The sequence below is a fragment of the Grampus griseus genome, assembly GCF_964374135.1.
Source record: "Grampus griseus genome assembly, chromosome: 8".
Taxonomy (NCBI): domain Eukaryota; kingdom Metazoa; phylum Chordata; class Mammalia; order Artiodactyla; family Delphinidae; genus Grampus; species Grampus griseus.
Genome location: NC_139002.1, coordinates 9,376,243 through 9,393,742, shown reverse-complemented (window position 1 = coordinate 9,393,742; position 17,500 = coordinate 9,376,243). Strand labels below are relative to the sequence as shown.

At 54.9% G+C, this 17,500-nt stretch overlaps 1 protein-coding gene across 2 annotated transcripts in view; it reads left to right on the top strand.

Annotated features, from left to right (window-relative positions):
- The first annotated feature begins 380 nt into the window (after positions 1-380).
- PKNOX2 (PBX/knotted 1 homeobox 2) overlaps positions 381-17,500 on the top strand; it is a 256,499-nt gene continuing 239,379 nt past the window's right edge. For both annotated transcript variants that reach the window (XM_082659917.1, XM_082659916.1), the window contains exon 1: positions 381-489. The gene's annotated coding sequence lies outside the window, so the exon portion shown is untranslated. The remainder of the gene's footprint in view (positions 490-17,500) is intronic.

Genomic DNA, 17,500 nt, shown 5'->3' with positions numbered 1-17,500 from the left:
TAATTTCTGGGGAGTTCTCTTGGGGTCCACAGAAAATTTCACCTCATCTCCAGCCCCTGAGCCCAGGATGTCTTGAAACTCGGCCTCGGGTGTTTGCCGAGGAGGACTTGGCCTGGGGGGCGAGGGCAGAGTTCCCGAGCTCCTTGGGGGTCCGCCGCGTTCCTGTGTCCGAGGCCCCCTCGCAGTCTGTCTCTCCAGCGCTCTGCTGCCTCCCAGGCCGCTGGAGCAGGCCCGCGCCCGGCGTCTTAGAAAAGCCTCCAGCAGAGGGAGACACTCCAGCGGCTGCTCCGACTTGGAAGCGGCCGGGGCCGGGAGTGGGGGTGGGGGTGGGGGGTGGGGGGGGGGAGAAAGGGGGAGTGAGGAGAGGGGAGGTGTGTGAAGGGGGGGGCTCCGGGGGGCGGGTCCCTGTGCCGCTGACGTCCCGAGCAGTGCTGGGAAGTATAGGCTGTGTTGTCACGCCGGTGTCAGTCTGATGAAGATTGGCATCAGGTAAGCTGTCATTCATTTCCATGTCAGAGACGCTTTTGCAGGCGGCGGCGGCGCGGCGGCGGCGGCGGCGGCGGCGGCGGCGGCGGCTGCTGCTGCTGCGGGCGGCTGCCTCAGAGCGCGTGTGTTTTATTCCAGTCCCCAAGCCAGAGTATTATTCATTGCGACAGGGCAAGGAGGAGAGAGGGAGAGAGGGAGGCAGCAGGGAGGAGAGAGAGGGAGGCAGCAGGGAGGAGGGAGGCAGAGAGCAGCGAGGGACGGCGGGAGCGTGCAGAGAAGCTGGGGAAGCGCCGGGAGAGCGCGGAGCGAAGCAGCGCGAGTGGCGGCGAGGCCGGGGACTGAGGCGGCCGGAGCCGCGCGGCCCGCCCGCGCCCGGGCCCGGCCAGCGCGCAGCCCCGCCGCCGCCGCCTCTACCCGCTCGGGCCGGTGGCCGGGCGCGCATTGTCCGCGGGTGCGAGGAGCGGGGCTGCCGACTCGGACCGCCGCGGGCCCAAGACACCGTAGCGGGCGGGCGGGGAGCTGCGAGCTGGGAGCGCCGGGGACCCGAGTAGGGACATGCGCGCGGGCCGGAGCCCCGGTGCGGGCAGCTCGGGGCTGGGCGCTCCGCGGGCGAGGCTGGGAGCGGCGGGCCGGCTCCAGGTTCGCTTTCTTTCTCCCGGCTCCGGGCGCCCTTTGGGCCGGCGCTTACTCTGCGCCAGCAGCTTGGGGCTGCCTTCGAGCGGCGGGAAGCAGGAGCAGCCCCAGACTCGGGCCGGGTGCCTGGAGTCCGGGAGACGCGGCCGCGTCCCGCCAGGCCTGGGGAGCCAGGGTGGGGGTTCGCAGGCGGATCCGTGGGGAGAGCGGAGCACAAGCTGTGGGCCAGGCAAGCTGGGATCGCAGGGGCCGGGCTCAGGGACCCTACCCGCGGGAGGAGCCATAATTTGTAGGGTTACTGGCTTTCCGCGGATTGTTGGGAGTCTTTGGCGAGGTGTGGGGAGGCGCAGGGGCCCTCGGCGAGGTTCGGGAATAGGGAGCCCTCCTGGCTGTAGAACGGGGGCATGAGTTCGTAAGAGGGGGGGAAGGAAAGCGCCCCAAAGCAGAGAGCCGAGGGGGATGGGGCAGGGTCCCGAGTCTGCCGCGCAAAGTTTGCGTTTCTTTCGGGTTAGGCGTGCGGGGCTCTCCCGACTCCAGATCCTGAGGAAGAAACGAGCAAAGCGTGCCGCCTTTTCCGGGGGCTCTCAGCGGGAGAGCCCGAGGTTCCGGCGCGGTGGGGAGAGCCCGGCTAGGACTGGGAGTGGGGCGGGGGGTGGGAGGTGGTTGTGCATTAGGGCTGGACTTCAGGGCCAGGCTAGAGTTTGGGATTTTAGGAACCGAGCTGTTTTCAGAAGCGGGATCGAAGGGCCGCTCAATAGCTTAGGGATCGAATCTATACCCCGGCCAGAGCGGGGTGGAGGGGGGGGCGTCTGGAGTTAGGGGCCCGGGGTTACATCTGAGGCTGGAATCGGAGGAACTGGTGGCGTTTTTAGGATTTAGCCAGGGGTTCACGGCTTTGGTGGGGGTGGGGGTGGTTGAAGCAATTGGAATTTGGGGAGGGTCGCGCGCGCGACTCCCCACGCTAAGTGGGTTGAAAAGCGTTTAGGTAGGCGATGAAAGTAGTTGATAGGAGCCATGGCAGGCGAGTCCCGAATTCCTGCTGCTTCTCCCCAAAAGCGGATCTGGAGGAAAGGACTTAAGGCGCGCTGGACCCGGCCCTAGGAGGATTCCGGGAAGCGGACAAATCGAAGGGATGTTCTGGGCGAAGCGACGGGGCAGCCTCGCAGGGCTCGGGGTGGATCCGAGGACCCGACCCTGGCGGCTCGGCGGGCTCCGGAAGCCACTTCGGGTCTGCGGGCGCAGCGCGGCCGGGCGGGTGCGGTGGCCCGCAGGGGCCGCGGCCTGCGCGGGGGGCGCTAGCAGCGAAGGCGTCAGGCCGAGCCCTGGGAGTCCGGGCTGCGGCAGAGGGCAGGGCGGGCTCTGGAGCCCTGACCGGAGCCGCCAGCTGTTGACCCGCAGGCGCTGTCTGCACTTCTCCCAGGCCCGGCCCGGAAGCCCACAAGCCGGGCCGCCGGTGCGACGTTCCGCCTGGGAAAGGGGCGAACTCGGGGTCCCTTGCCTTTACCACACTTGTCCCGGGACTCCTCCAGCGTGTTGAAATATTTTCCAATTAGTGGAAACCTAAAGCTTAGCATTTTAGGCAAATTTAGACTATCTCCTCCTCCCCAAATCTGAGAAAATGATGGTGTCCAAACACAAGCTATATTGCGCAAAGCCTTAGTCCCTAGCCCTCCTGCCTGCCCTGCCATTCTGGCCTTCCCAAGGCTTCAGGAACTTGCGGGGAAGGTAGGGAGGGTCTCCAGTCTTTGGGCTCGTGATCTTCCACTCGAACTGCACCCCGCTTGGCTCCGGCCTAGCTCGGCGGTGGGAGAGAAGTCCCTACTCGGCAGGGAGGTTATCCCTCGGGCCGCTAGGGAAGCAGAGCGTGTTGGCCGGGGAGGGTGGGTGAACGGGAGGAAGATCTGCAATTTCTCCTTTGCAGTCGCGAACCCACCCTCCCAGCCCTCCGCAGCCCTCGCACCCTTCTCTGGGGCAGCCAGACGGCGCTTCCGGGACGCAGAAGGCTCTCGACCCATGAGTTGCCGCGGCGGCCCGGGGCGCGGCGACCGCCCAGCGGCGGAGCTCCGAGGCTGTTGTTTTGCAGGCTTGGAATTTGTGCTCTCCCTCTCCCGCCGAGAGCCTGAGGGCGGGAGCGAGCCGTGACCCCACGGAGACTCCGCGGTCACCGCTTCCCCTTTGTGAGCGCTAAAGGCATGCAAGCCCAGAGAAATAGAAGCTGCTCGGAATAAGGGGCAGGGGGTTACCGGAGGGAGATGGGCCCGGCCACCGCACACAGTAAAATGCCTTGTGCAAATTGCACTGAAGTGTACCCAACTTGAGACTGGCTGTTTTATGAGCCTTTCTGGGAGTTTACTGCTCTCTGCTTTTAAGTCTATAGATTGCTTTAAGTTAATGAAAGTGCTGCTTTCAAAAAGGGCTTTTATTGTGCAGCACTGGCAATCCAGTACCTCCCCTTTACTCTTCCAAAATGGGCCTGTTTAAAAAGAGGGAGCGTCCTGGAGTTCCCACATGGACAGAGCTTGGGGGAGGAGGCTGTATGACAACGAGGATTAATAAAAATCAATGTCCAAGTCATTCGAAAAGACGAGTTCACTTCTTTTCCAGTCCAGTACCATCTGTACCTTCCTGTATTGCCTTTTGGACTTTCACTGAGTCTGATTTTAAAGGTTGCTTGGTGCCTACCCCTGACACCCCCTCTCCACATTGCTTTATGTAGGCCTGACCTTGTTCAATTAAACTCAAACTGGATTTTAGGCTTTCAACTGGCTGCCCATTCAAACTGCAACTAAAATATTTACTCAGGACTGGGGGAGGGGCTTTGCCTTGCATTCAGTGAGATAGATGTGTTAAAATGTCAGGGAGAAAGGCTGGGAACCTTGAGAAGAAACATGGAAGGCTTTTTCCTTCTTTCAATTGATTTGGCACCAAAGGTGAGATGACAAGGTTTTTAACTAGGTCCTAACACAGAAACTGCAGTGGGGCTGGGCTGTGGCTTTGACCGCATGTCATAACCATTTAAACTGTGGTTAGTTGTTCAAAGCTCAAAGCTTCTCCAAGCTGGGTTTCATTAACTCAACACCAGTTGCCTGGAAGTTCAGTAGCAATAAATTGTATAAACACATTTGAAGTAAGTTAGTGATGAAATAAGGAGAATTACTGTCTTGTGAGTGGAGAATCCTGAATTCACGGAGTTCTAGCCTAACTGGAAACATACCTCCTCTCCCTTGGCCTTGAGTTTTATGGGTACACCAGGGTGTGTGTTAAATTTCTTTCTGCTATGTCCATCTCCGACCTGGGGCTGTAACTCATTAGGGACCAAGGCTTGCCTAGAAAGCAAAAAAGGCTGGGTTTTAAAGGGCTCTCTATTAGCCTGGTTTAGAAACCAAACGAAACCCCTCAACCTGCCTTCCTTACCCTGGGTGAATGCAATGTGCAACAGAAACAGCAGCAGAGCAGGCCAAATTAGATTTTTAAATGTTAGCGGCTTCATAATACTGTGTTATTAGCAACTGAATTTGTTTTTATTAAAGAAACAACCTATAAAATGTATAGGCCTCCAACATGTTGCAAGATTTCCTTGCTATTTATTTAGCGCCCCCCACCCCCGAAATTCTATCTCCAATTTCAAACTTTTGTTCCTGATTTATTTAATTTGGAGCACATTTTCTAAATTAGCTCGCGGAAGGTGAGAAATGCTGTTATAAGTTTTCCTTTTTCCTGTGGCACCAGGACAGCGATGCTGTAAGATATATATAAATGTGTGATGCAATTGCCTGAGGTGCTGGCATGTGAAGCAAAGTGTCTGGATCAAACAAAATGCAGATCAGAGTATGGAGAGGGTGAAAATGATGCCACAGAGGAAGTTCCATGGGAAGTGAAATCATCGTGAGCCACCATCAGCCTTGATTCTAGCCAACACAACACGCTTTGTATAAAACACTTCACATGAGATCCGTGACTTATTGAAGATTGAATTATGTTGAGAAGCAGAATTTAGAAGGAGGAGCTGCACTGGCTGGGTTCCGTCCAGGCTGCGTGGCCAGGCTTGTTGTGATGGGGATCTGCTAATTTAATTAAATCTAATACCTGGTGGGAAAGGGAGGAAGGAGATAATCAAGGCGGGCAGGTCAGCATGCTGAGTAGCGTTTAGGCTGGAGTTTGGGGACCTGGCAGTTTTATACCCTGTGACTCTCTGGCTTCATGACTACAGTGGGTCAGTTAGCTTCCTGATCTCGGTTTCTTCATCTGTCAAGTGGAATGTATCACATGAATTCCTCATTAGGCTCTGAGGAGTGACTGCCGCCTGAATCCTGCACTCTGAATAATAAAGGAAATGGGAGAGAGGAGGCTTCTGAGCAGCAAAGTCATTTTCTTCACTGTGTTTTCTTGCCCTGCCTGGCCCCAGAGCCTTTCCCCACAACTCTCAGGAGTCCTTAGACTTGGGTGAAGGGGCTAAACTCCTGCCTTTCTTATATCCTAGAATTTGAAGTCCCTGCTGTGATTCCAAAATGCACCTGCACTTTTCCAGGAGAGGCAGTTAAGCTGGAGCTGGGGGAACCAGCATGCTCATTCCCAGCGCTGCTACCTGGACTAGCTTTCATGCATCAGATGAACACAGAATCTGACTGGTCAGAAATGCGGCCTCTTCTCTTTATGTCATGGGGAAGAAGAGGCCACAGCCCGGACTGGTGTGTGACATCTGGTCGGGCTAGGGCTGGGGGGGGATGGGCGTTGGTCTGGAGCTAGCCGCCGCTTGAACCTCACTTAGCAGTCTCCATGCTGGCAGATCAAAGCAGATTCTGGGCCAGAAAGCCCGAGAAGTTACACCCGGCAGTTATACAAAAGTGTATACGCACTTGGAGCCTCCTTCCGTTCCGGCGCCTGAGTTTTTAAAGCTATCCCTGATACTGGAGACAGGCTCCAGTGGAATGCTTGCCTTTAATTCTCCCTCATCGTTGAGGGGGACTTCTTGGGGTAATTTTTTCCTCCGCATATACTTCTCCAGCAGTCTTGGGCAGCATCTTAATTTCCAGTCTGATCAGGGGTGAGAGCTGGGACACACAGGATGAGGGTGGAGGGAGTTGGAAGGCACAGCCCTTCAACTAGAGCTCGGCTTTTCCTCGGTACTGATCCCCCAGGAGTGAGGAAGAACCAAGCCCTCGGGCAGCTCGGGAAGAGCTTGCTGCCAACGTGTTGTCTTGAGGGGGGTCTGCTGTTTGGCTTGGATGGCTCGCTGCAGGCCCTGCCTGCCTGGGTTTCTAATTACAAGAAGGACGGTTCTGCTAAGACCTATCTCACTAAAAACACATCCCTGTGTGTAATAAGAAACCCTAAACCAGGCAGGATATTTTAAAACTGAAGCAATGAAGATTAGATTAAGTCTCCGCCAAACAGCTTCGTTCTTATATTATTTTTGGCTGGAATGTGGAGAAAAGAGGCTAGCCCTAGGGCCCAGAGCAGACTCTGGAGGGTTCAGATGGGGCCGGAGTGGGTGGTGTAACTGTTAGTTTCTTTGCTCAATAGGAATGTGGCCAATTTCAGTACAGCTCAGTCAAGGCAGTGGGGTGCCTGGTGGGGGAGGAGGGTCAGGCCCAAAGGGGCCGGAGAGTGGCCCCGAATCAGCAGGTCACAGGGCACTGAGAACCTTTTAAATCCCTCACATTGTCCAGCCTTTTGTATTCAGCTTATGCTTCTACCTCCCCCCCAATCCCCTGCCAGCCCCATCCCATGCCTAGTTAACCCAGCCATCCGCCACGTGGCCTTTGGAGGATCCTTAGTTTATTGGATTATTTTTCTGGGTGGAGAGAGGAACACAGTTGTCCAAGATTCCTGGAAATAGAGGAACCAGTAACCTGGCATCAGAATCCCTTGCTCTGTCCTGCTAGGGAGATGCAGCATGGTATCCATCCATTCCTTTGTTCCTTCGTTCAGCAACTATGTAGAGAGTGTCTCCTCTGTGCCTGGCACAGTCCTAGGCGTTGAGGATACAGCAGCAAAAGCAAATGGAACAAACACGTGTAACCACCAAGTCCCTGTCCTCAAGGAGCCTGCGCGCTAAGACAAGTGCAGAGTGTGGGCTTAGCATCAGATAAAACCTGCACTGAAAGTCTCCTTCTACTAGTTACCTAATCGTGTGGATTTAGACAAGTTGCTTAACATCTTTGATCCAGTTTCCCCAACTGTAAAGTGGGAAATAAAAGCACGTAGCTCATAGGATTGTAGAGAGCGTGTCTGGAAAGTGCGAGCACAGCGTCTGGCACCCAGGGCAGGCTCAGTGGGTTTCCTCTCCAGTTGGTACATCATCCAGCCTCCCTTCCCCTGGCTTTCTCCTCCCCCAGGACATGGCCCAGGCCTTCCACAGGTTACTGGCACATCAGCAAGTGTTGAACAAACAACCGTGTGCTGTGCGCTGCACACAGACTTCGGACAGGGACACAGACCCTGTCCTCAGGGACTGTGCAATTTGGGCGAGGACAAACTTACACACCAATGCATGAGAGGTGCTGTGCACATGCACTGAGGTGAAAAGCAAAGAAGGCAGAAATCAATCGTTAACCAAAGGAGGCAAAAGTGGGATGGGAGGCTGCCGAGTGATGGGGACAGAGCGGAGGGGAGCTCTCAGCGGGGCTGGAGGGGGAGGGGCGAACATGAGCCTGTCCAGGTCAAGGTGCTCTGGTGCTGTCGTGGCGATATGGCTGGGGGGCAGCGTGAAGAGTTCAGCCTCCTCTGACCACGGCCAGGGGGCCAGAAGGGGCCACCACTGCCTCAGGAGAACCTCCCAGGCCTCCCTGTTGGAGGCGCGCTGCTTTCACACGGTGACCTTCCAATGCGCAGAACTCAGGCTTATGATTTAGTGCAGGAGGCCGGCCAACTCATTTCATCGCTGACTGTGATACTCCCCTCTCACCTGCTATCCCTGCTCTTCCTAAGCCGAGAGAGCAGAGACTGTAGGCCCCACACCCGGCCCTCTCGGGGGCTGCGAAGCTGACCGACGTCAGAGTGGTTGGGGTGTGGAGAACAGGGATTCCGACTGGGAATCAGGGACAGTGGATTCCGCTCCCGACTTGGCCATTGACTTGCTGTTTGACCTACAACACGTGACTGACCTGTGGAGGTCAGTTTCTTCAGCCGTCCAAGGAGGAGCTGGGACTTGCTCTCAGAGGCCCCCTTCAGCCCACAGTTCCGTGATTTTGTGTTTCCTCAAATTGGATTGGTTCACGAACAGACAGTCGTTGGAACCACCGTCCGACCACAAAACCAACAAGTATCATGGTGGCGTTCGGCCGCCAAGGCAGGGGCTGTGAGGGCTCGGCCCTCGGGTGCCCTTGTGTTGTAGGGTCTCTCAAGACAGTGGGGAGTTGGTCTTGACTTGACCGATGGCCTTCCCAGGGCAAATGGGCAAGTCTAGCAGTAGGGGCGGCTCCACGAGGGCAGCATTTTGTCTGAAGACTCTGGCTTTTTCATAAAAAGCACTGTTTGCTTCTTTTGTTGAGAGGGTGTGGTGTTGGAAGAAGGAACACTGGCTTTGGAGTCACATTCTGGGTTCTGACCCTGGTTCTACTATGACTAAGCTGTGTGTCCTTGGGCACATCGCTGAACCTCTCTGAGCCTCAATTGTCTTACCTAGTTAGGATAGTAATAATATGGAGCACGCAGGACCGCTGTGAACACTCTAGAAGAAAGTATCTGTAAGTGCTCATGGTGAATATTAGTTTTCTTTCCTAATAAAGAACATTCTCATGCGCTCTCCCTTTTGAGCCTCTCAACTTGGTGAAGTAGGTGAAGTGTGAAGCAGTTGTTGTATCACTTTACGAGTGGGAGGAACCTGGGCTCAGAGAGTGGCTGAAGTGGCAGGTCCAGGTTGGCAAACTCTGCAGAGACCTACGGGCTGTTACGGAAACCCAAACCTAGAAGATCTATTTTTTTTCACTTCCACAGAGCTTTTGGTTACGGGAGGGCTGGGCTGGTCAGCACAGAGAGGAGGAGGTGGATTTCGGGCAGGGAGGTGGGGTAGTGGCGGTGGGGCAGTGGCAGAGCTGCAGGGCCAACTCCCTGCCTCCGTCTGCTACCCAGGCTGGAAGCCGGCCCACAGCCGGGGTGCAGAGAGCGTCCTGGGGCTATACCCGTGGTCCTCCGGCTCTCCATCGTGACGGACACCAGGGAACACTGAGCCCATTTTTGGCCGGGCCTGCGGACTCCGAGTAGGCCGAGTCCAGGGTGGCGCAGGGGGTCCGTGACGGAGCAGAGGGAGCGAGCCCCACCCCAGAGGTCCCTGTCACAGCCCTCACTCCGTGGTCCCTTGTCACTGAGCACTGCTCTATTCTCAGGCCTGTGCTAAGCCGGGAGTCCAGGGCTGTCCCTGCCCTTTCTCGGGTGAGGCCCTGCTCTGTGTGGGTTGTGAGTTCAATTCCAGGTCAGAGGCAGAGAGAAGCAGCCCAGAGAGACTTCGGCTGTGCTCCCAGGGCCTCGTGGTGACAGGTGCTTGTTCTCACTCCCGAGCCCTCCCTGGCGGTCCTTCCATCCATCAACGAGCGGGGCCTGAGCCCACTATTCAGTGCATGCCCAGCTGTGTGCTGTATGGGGCTTGGGGCCTCTCCCGTGTGACCTCTGACACATCTCTTAACTTCTCTTAATCTTAGCATCCTCATTTTATACAAGGAAGAGGTTAGATGAGATTATCTTCAAGGCCCCTTCCGGATCTACTATTGTGTGACTCTATGGGCTGTACGTGCTAAAGCGTGTGCTGCAGACCACCAGGCACCTGGATCAGGAAAAGGTGGTGAGGCACCAGGGGACGTCTGGCCCATAGTGGTAGGACCTGCCTCACTCTGAGTGAGCGAGGGGGTGGGGAGAGTAGATTTAATGGCAGCTGGGCGTCCCTTGTTTGGGTGCAGGGGCTGGGGGAGCGCCTGCTGAGGGGGGGCCTTTCTGAGTCCTGCAGTCTCCAGGAGGACCAGGCGGACAGAAGTCAAGCAGGAGAGCCCAGTGGTTTGGGAGCTCAAGCCTGCTGCTCTCCCGTGGCCCCGGTGGAAGTGGTGGTCTTGTTCTGCTGCCACGATGGGAGCTCGTCTCGTGGCCCCTCTCCTCCTACGCCTCTCCCAGCTCTGGGAGGAGAGAGCTAGACACACAGGGGGGCGGCAGACCCCTGGGGACCCTCATGTGTGAGTCTAATCTGGAGGAGAGCCAAAGAGCTCGACAGGATTCCCCAACCTTCCCTGGAGGCCATTCCCGGGGAAAGTGACCGTTCCTTGCACTGGCACAGCTCTCCTTGGGAAGGCATCCTGTTCATGAGAGCCTCTTAGTGGCAACAAGATGGGGGCGGGGTGCTACCTCCTGCTGACTCCCAGATTGCTGGGAAAACCCCTTTCCAAGCTGGACATCTGGTCTCCTGGAATACTTTTCAAAGTCATCTCCATTGGCTTTGGGAGGGAGAGATGGAGAGAGAACTGCATTCGCAGGCTGGACTCTGGGCAGTGCCATTAGCTGCCGGCAGGGCTTTCTTTCTGCAGAGTCCTGGTGCTGGCGGTGCTGCCTGACCACAGTGGGCCTGGACCCTTCCGGGGAGGGAGGAGATGAGCTGCCACCTGACACGTAGATCGAGGGAAGAAAAGGATTGTTCTTGAGCCCTGTGATTTCTGAGGAGCTGCCCAAGGCCACAGAGGAATGGACACTCCTTCACCGGGTGCCGGCAGCTCTCGCTCTTTATTTTATCTGGTCATGGAATGTGAGAAAGCAAGGGGAGTTCAGAGTGGGTGAGAGAATTTACCCAGGTCGCGCAGCTGGGTCGGTGTCCACCTGGATCCGTGGTCTTTCCAGCCCAGTTCGCTGCCTGCTCTAGGGAGACGCGTGTTTGGGGGAAAGTTGCAGGCTTGCTTGCTGCTTTCTTGCTCCATCTCCCTCCCACGCCAGACCCCCTGCTGCAGGTCACAGCAAGCTCAGTGTAAGACACAGGGCTGCGGCCTGGGCACGTCACAGGTGATGAGATTGCGGTGCGACAAGGAGCACGACTGAGGCAGGCCGGTGCCAAGCAAGCCAGAGCCTTGGGTTTGAGCCGTGACCCAGCCATATGCTCACCGCTGACCCCACTGTCCTCCTCAGTAAATGGTGGTGACAGCGCCTACTGCCAGGGCTGTGGACCAAGTGAGTTAGTGGACAAGGATGTGTTACGCACGTTATATAAACAGAAATGAAAGCACCTACACTGTGCCTCGCGTGTAACGTGCTGGGGAGAACATCGGTTGGCGCAGACTCTATTTCTTATTAGTTTGGAGTCGAGCACACACACAAACACACACCATCTCTCGTGCTCACTCACAGAGCGATGACAACCTTGTTTAAGTGACTGAAAGCTGGCAGGATGGCCTGTCACGCCTGCCCCACGGCTGGGGTGTGAATGGCGCCCCCAGGTGGTTTTCCAGATTCTGGCATAGAGACAGACCTGAATTGTGTGCCTACAACGTGCCAGTGGCTGTCCCGTCTAGTCCAGTGCAGGGGTCTTCTGGGGCCTGGTGTCGGGGGTTGGCCTCTGCCAGGTCCCGTCAGCCCGCACCAGGCCATGGGTTCCGCCCCGTGGGTAACATTCATTCCATAGATTTTTACTGAGCACCTCGTACATGTCAGACCTGGCGGAGGTGCTGGGGATGGGGATACGACCGTGAACTAGGCAGACGGGCTCCCTGCTGGCAGAGTTCACAGTCTGCTGGGGGGAGATGGGCATTCAAATTCTGTGGGTACTTAGTGAAACCATGATAAGGGGAGAAGTCCAGGAAGCCACGAGAGTATAGCCAGGGGGTGTACATCCTCTGGGGGTCTGGAGGGCATCCTGGGGACACGAGGTTCAGGCTGAAGTTTGCGGGGAGCTGGCGAGGATTCTAGTCACCATCGGCTGGCTTCACCTGACCTCATGCTCAGAGGAGACCCTTCCCAGAGAGAGAGCTGGCCAACCCCTCCTTCCCTAGGGGCTCCTTTTCCATCCCAGGCAAGGGCAGAACAAGGTGAGAGAAAGACAGTGGGCACCAGAAACAGCCAGCCAGGGATTTTGCTCTCACCTGAGTTTCCTGTCCAGGCTGCTTCAAAGAGCACAGCTGACGCTGTTCCCACACAGCCCCATCCTCCCAACGCGTACTACTGCACTCCTCCAGGGCAAAGCTTTCAGGAGGAGCCTTTAGAAAATGCAGGCATCCCTTGCCTATTCTTCCAAAGCTAGGGCCCTGATCGTATCTGGGGGTGCCCGGTGATGTTGACGTTCAAGACGTCTTACCTGACTCTGATTTCTGGAAAGCCCTCATGGGCAGCAGCTGTGAGCCGGGGAGGAAGGCTCACCCTTCTTTCTTGGTACCATCGGAAGGACTATGTTTATTGGAAGACCCGGCCTCTTTGGCTAGAGGGGATGGAGTAAACCTCTTGACTTATTTCCTTGATACGGTGGCTGAGGCCATGCCATCCTTTTGGAAACACTGGGGACAATTTATGAATATTCTGTAGTCTGGTACTTTGGAGGGGACAATGAGGAGAGGCAGGAGGGGGCGGCTAGACAGAGATTGATGGGCTTAAGTCACTAGGGCTGTAAATTCAAAGTTACACAGATGTGAACAAAAAGGTGCTTGCAAGGGAATAGCTGGTGGTACAGGATGGACCTCTGCCCCGAGGCTTCGGCATCCCCTGGGCTGGCAAGGTGTATCTGCCTCGGGGTTAGACAGGTAGGGGTTAAGCCCTGCTTCTGCCACAGGCCGGATGTGTGATCTTGGGCAATTTCCTAACCTCCTTGAGCCTGAGTTTCTTCCCTTTTGTGAAATGGGGAGGACAAAGGCTCTTTGCAGGCGTTCCACGAGCCTGGTCTAGTCTCTGGTACTAGGTGCTCAGGATGCGTGGGTTCCTTTCCCACCATTTCCTTCTCTACAGTGCTGGGCGCAGACCAGAGTTCCCCTTCAGGAGGCAGGAGGGAGTGGGTGCGAGGAGGCGTGGCCTCTCTGGGGAGCACAGCTGGAGGCATGGAGGTCAGAGCTTGCGAGGCTTTCCTGAAGGTGGGGCGAGGAGAGTGGCGGGGAGGCGCAGCGCTCTGGGGCTCCTGGGGTCACCAGGGCAGCGTAGATGGCCTTGGGAGGGCTGCAAAGCAGGGACTCTTTGAAACAGGGAATTGAGAGGATGGGAGGGAGGAATGAACACTTATGAAGTATCTACTATGTGCTTGACCTTGAGCTAGGTACTTTAGCACCCATTATGTGAGTTTATAAATTTAGAAGCATAGAATCTTAACGTCTCAGAAATCTCAGAACTGGAAAGGGGATAAGACATCTATTCCAACCTCTGTATTTTATATATGGAGAAATTGAGGCTCAGAGAGGGCAGTAACTTGCCTAAGGTCACACAGGAATTCAGTGGCAAAGCTGGGTTAGAAACTGCCCAGGCCAGTGCCGTTGGGGCAGAGCAGAAAGAGCATAGACTTTGGAATTAGAAAGACTAGGTCTGACTATAGACATGCTTACAATATGACCTAGAGAAACTTACTTCCTGAGCTCAGTTGTCTCAGCTGTAAGATGGGATAGTAATTCTCAACTCAAGTGGCGGCCATGACGATGAAATGAGATAACCCAGGTAAGTGCCCAGTGTGGGCACAGGGGCTCTGTGGGCTCAGGTCCTTTCCCCTCCCAGCCTGCCCCCTCCCCACTGAGTTCAGAGCTCTGACCACGCCCACAGGGCCTCCAAAGAGGCCTGAGCTGGTCTGGCCTTGTGCCTCCAGGGTGCCAATAACCCGGGGGCCTAGGGCACTCATTTATTCTCTCATTCAGTTATTTTTCCAGTATTTATTGGGTACCTTGAGTGTATGCCAGGCATTGTCTTGGTGCCTGGGCTAGAAAGGATCAAAAACAGTCATAGCCTCTATCCTGATAGAGTTTACAGGGGGATGGAGAAGAGAGGCATTAATTAAAAAAAAAAGTCATACAAATAAATTTGAGAAAACACGTGTAACAAGAGCTTTGAAGGGAAGAACATGAAACTATGAGAGCATTTAAATAGGAGATTTTATTTAGAGAGAGCAGGGAAGGGTCTCTGTGGAAGAGAAGTTTGAGCTGAGACCTGAAGGGAGAGGACATAAGTGAATAAAGAAGGAAGCAAAGAGTATTCCAGGGTGTGTGTGTGTGCGGGGGACAGTCGGTGTGAAGGCCCTGGGGAGAGAGGAAGGGGTTGATGGATGGCAAGGGGGACAGGGCAGACTGACAGGTCGGAGGGACACCTTGGAAGAGCTTGGGAAAGAGCACAGGAGTCTGATCTGGACCAGGCAGCACCTTCAGGAGAGGTGGGACGACCCAGGCTGAAATTCTGATGTGGAGACCAGGCTAAAGCTTGGCTATAGGCCTGGAAAGAGAAACAGAAACGAAAGTAGTAATAATAAAAATCATAAATAGATTGCAGGTCCGTGGTGGAGAGGCGAAAAATGAACAAATTCATCATATAACTGGACAGTGTCAAATTCATTTCTGTCAAAGCCTTAATGATATGGATGCATCATTGAATAAAAGCCAAAGTCCTCACTGTGGCTGAATCCCTACCTCCCCAGTCCAGCTCCTCTCGCTGTCTTCCTCCCTCGCTGCTCCAGCCGCCCTTACCCCCCCCCACCACCACCTTGTGGTACCTGGAGGGGTCAGGCATGCTCCTCCCTCAGGGCTTTTGCACTGACTCTTCCCTCTGTCTGGAGCTCTCTTTCCCAGGTGTCTGCCTGATTCACTCCCTTGGTTTTTCCAGGTACCTGCTCTGATGTCATCCTCTCTCTGAGGCCTTTCCTGAAGGTCCTATCTAAAATGAAGTTCCTTTTCTCCCATCCCTGGCTCTCCCTACCCCCTTTATTTTTCTCCTGTAATTATCAGATTTTGTCTCTTCTTTTTCACAGCTGTAATCCAGAATAGTGCTTTTGCATATAGTGAAAAAAGCCCAGTCAGTGTTTGTGGAATGAATGAGTGAGTGAGGGGAACTGATTGCAGAGAAATGATTTGTTAGGTTAGGTTCATTCAAAGATGCTTTTTCCGGGCTTCCCTGGTGGTTGAGAGTCCGCCTGCCGATGCAGGGGACACGGGTTCGTGCCCCGGTCCGGGAAGATCCCACATGCCGCGGAGCGGCTGGGCCCATGAGCCATGGCCGCTGAGCCTGCGCGTCCAGAGCCTGTGCTCCGCAACGGGAGAGACCGCCAACAGTGAGAGGCCCCAGTACCGCAAAAAAAAAAAAAAAAAAAGATGCTTTTTCCTTTCTCTGAAATGTCAGGATTGGGAGGAGCTAAGTCTCTGAACAGCTCTCTGATTTAACAGCTGACCAGACAGAGGCCCAGAGAGGTTAAGGGGCTTGTGAAAGATCACACAGAACAGAGCCAGGATGAGAACTGAGGCCTCTGGGATTCCCTCCAGGACTCTTTCTACAAAGTTTTGGCTTTTCTGCATGACACAGCTCCTGGGGGATGAGAGGTTTGCTCTGTGGGCCTCCACTTCTGGGGCGGGGGGTGTGGGGGATGGCCAGAGGGCCTTGACTTCCATGAATTCTGCTCCTGGGGTCACATGGCCTCAGGGGCCATAAGTTCATTCCGAAATCTCTGTTGCTTCTGCTCATCTCGCTGTGAGACATTTTGGGGTTGTTCTTGGGGGGTGTTGGTAAAGGTGGCCATTGGCCACTGACAGGCAGACATACTTCTCTCCCTAGAACTAGGAAGTAAAATGAATGGGTTGTCAGTCTTCTGCAAAGGCCAGTGCACAGGAAATTGTTATATAGCTCTTACCTGGTGCAAGTCTGCCTAACATGGGGAATAATGCCAAGAAGCATGTTTCTGGCCCTGCACTCCAGAGACTTCCAGTCTAGCTAACTAGACTAGACTACTAACTAGCTAGGGAGACAATACTTTAGTAGCATCGATATTAATATTTGAAGAATAATAATAGCAAACATTCATTGAGTGCTTGCTACATACCATTCTTCTAAACACTTTACACCTTATAGTTGATTGACTTCTCATAACCGCTCTTTGAGGTGGATGCCCTGCCGCCTTCACTTTTGGGTGACCTGAGGCACACAGAGGTTAAGCCACCTGTTCAAAGTCACACAGCTAGTATGTGGGAGAGCCAGGATTTGAACCCAGGCAGTCTCCCACCAGTGTCCATCCTCTTTATTTATAAAGTTAAATAATAGCACAGGACAGGAATGTGTGACACATCACGAGGAGGTTGTATGAAGCCAAGGGAGGAGGTCTCACTGTGGCTGCAGGAGTCAGGGATGCCTTCCTGGAGGAGGTGCTGCCTGAATCAGAAGAGGAGTGTGTAGATAGTCAGAAAGATGCTTCGCCCTCTTGGTTTTCGGTCCTCATATGGATGAGAACAGTGGTTAGCAGGGCCTGGTGAGGGCCCTGCAGTGGGGATGGGTCTCCTCCTCTCTTGATGCATATACTTGGGGACAGCAGACACGAGTGAGTTCCTTTACCAGCTGCCCAGCTGGGAAGAGGACCTGAGGTGACCTGACCTCCTTCCCCATAGAAACAGTTCCCCATGGGCTTGTGTCTTGAGGCTTCTGCCCAGATTCTTAGATCTAGGCAGATCTGAGGGCAAGATGCTCAGGATTCAGGCTTCTTAAATGTTGGGCGAACTTCTGAGAAGATCCTCTAAATGGTCTATAAGACTGTGGCTGTTCTGTCTGTCAAATGGGCTAGAAATCCCCCAACTATGGGGTTGTAGTGAGCATTTGATGGGGGAGATGTGTCCAAAGAATCTGGTCCAGAGGGCTTCAGGTACTGAGCACCTCTGCTCTTCTGTCCACCCCCCTCAAGCCCCAGCTCCACCCAGACTGGCCACTCTTGGTCTTAGGCTGGAGCTGGGACGCAGACAGGTTTCTTTGCCCTGGTGACCTGGCCCTTCGGGGCTGTGCTGGGGGGGCAGGCCTAAAGCTATCCCCCTACTCAGAGTGGGAGCCATCAATATTTTCCTTCAGCTATGTTTGCATTCTCAAAAGACATTTGCTTTCTTTTGGAGCCACAGGGCACAGGAAAGCCTCAGTCAGAGGGGTCCAGCCATCTCGGTTTGCCGGGGACTGTACTGTGTTTAGGCTTTAGTGCTGAAAGTCCCAATTCCAGGCGGACCCCTCGGTCCCAGGCTCTGGGGCAGCTTCTCATCCTAAGAAGTCAGTTAAGACAGAGAGGATGTCGTGGCCTCATGCACCCACTAAAGGCTGTCCCTTTGCTCCCTCCATCTGGCTTCTGAATCTCCCAGCAATAGCAGAAGTCACTGGAAGGCCTAGTTGAAAGACAAAAGCCTTTGGCTTCAGCCAGACCAGAGTTCAAATCCCATATCTGCTGCGTACTGTCAGCCTGACTTCGGCCAGGCATCTTAACCTGAGTCTCAGTGTCCTCTTT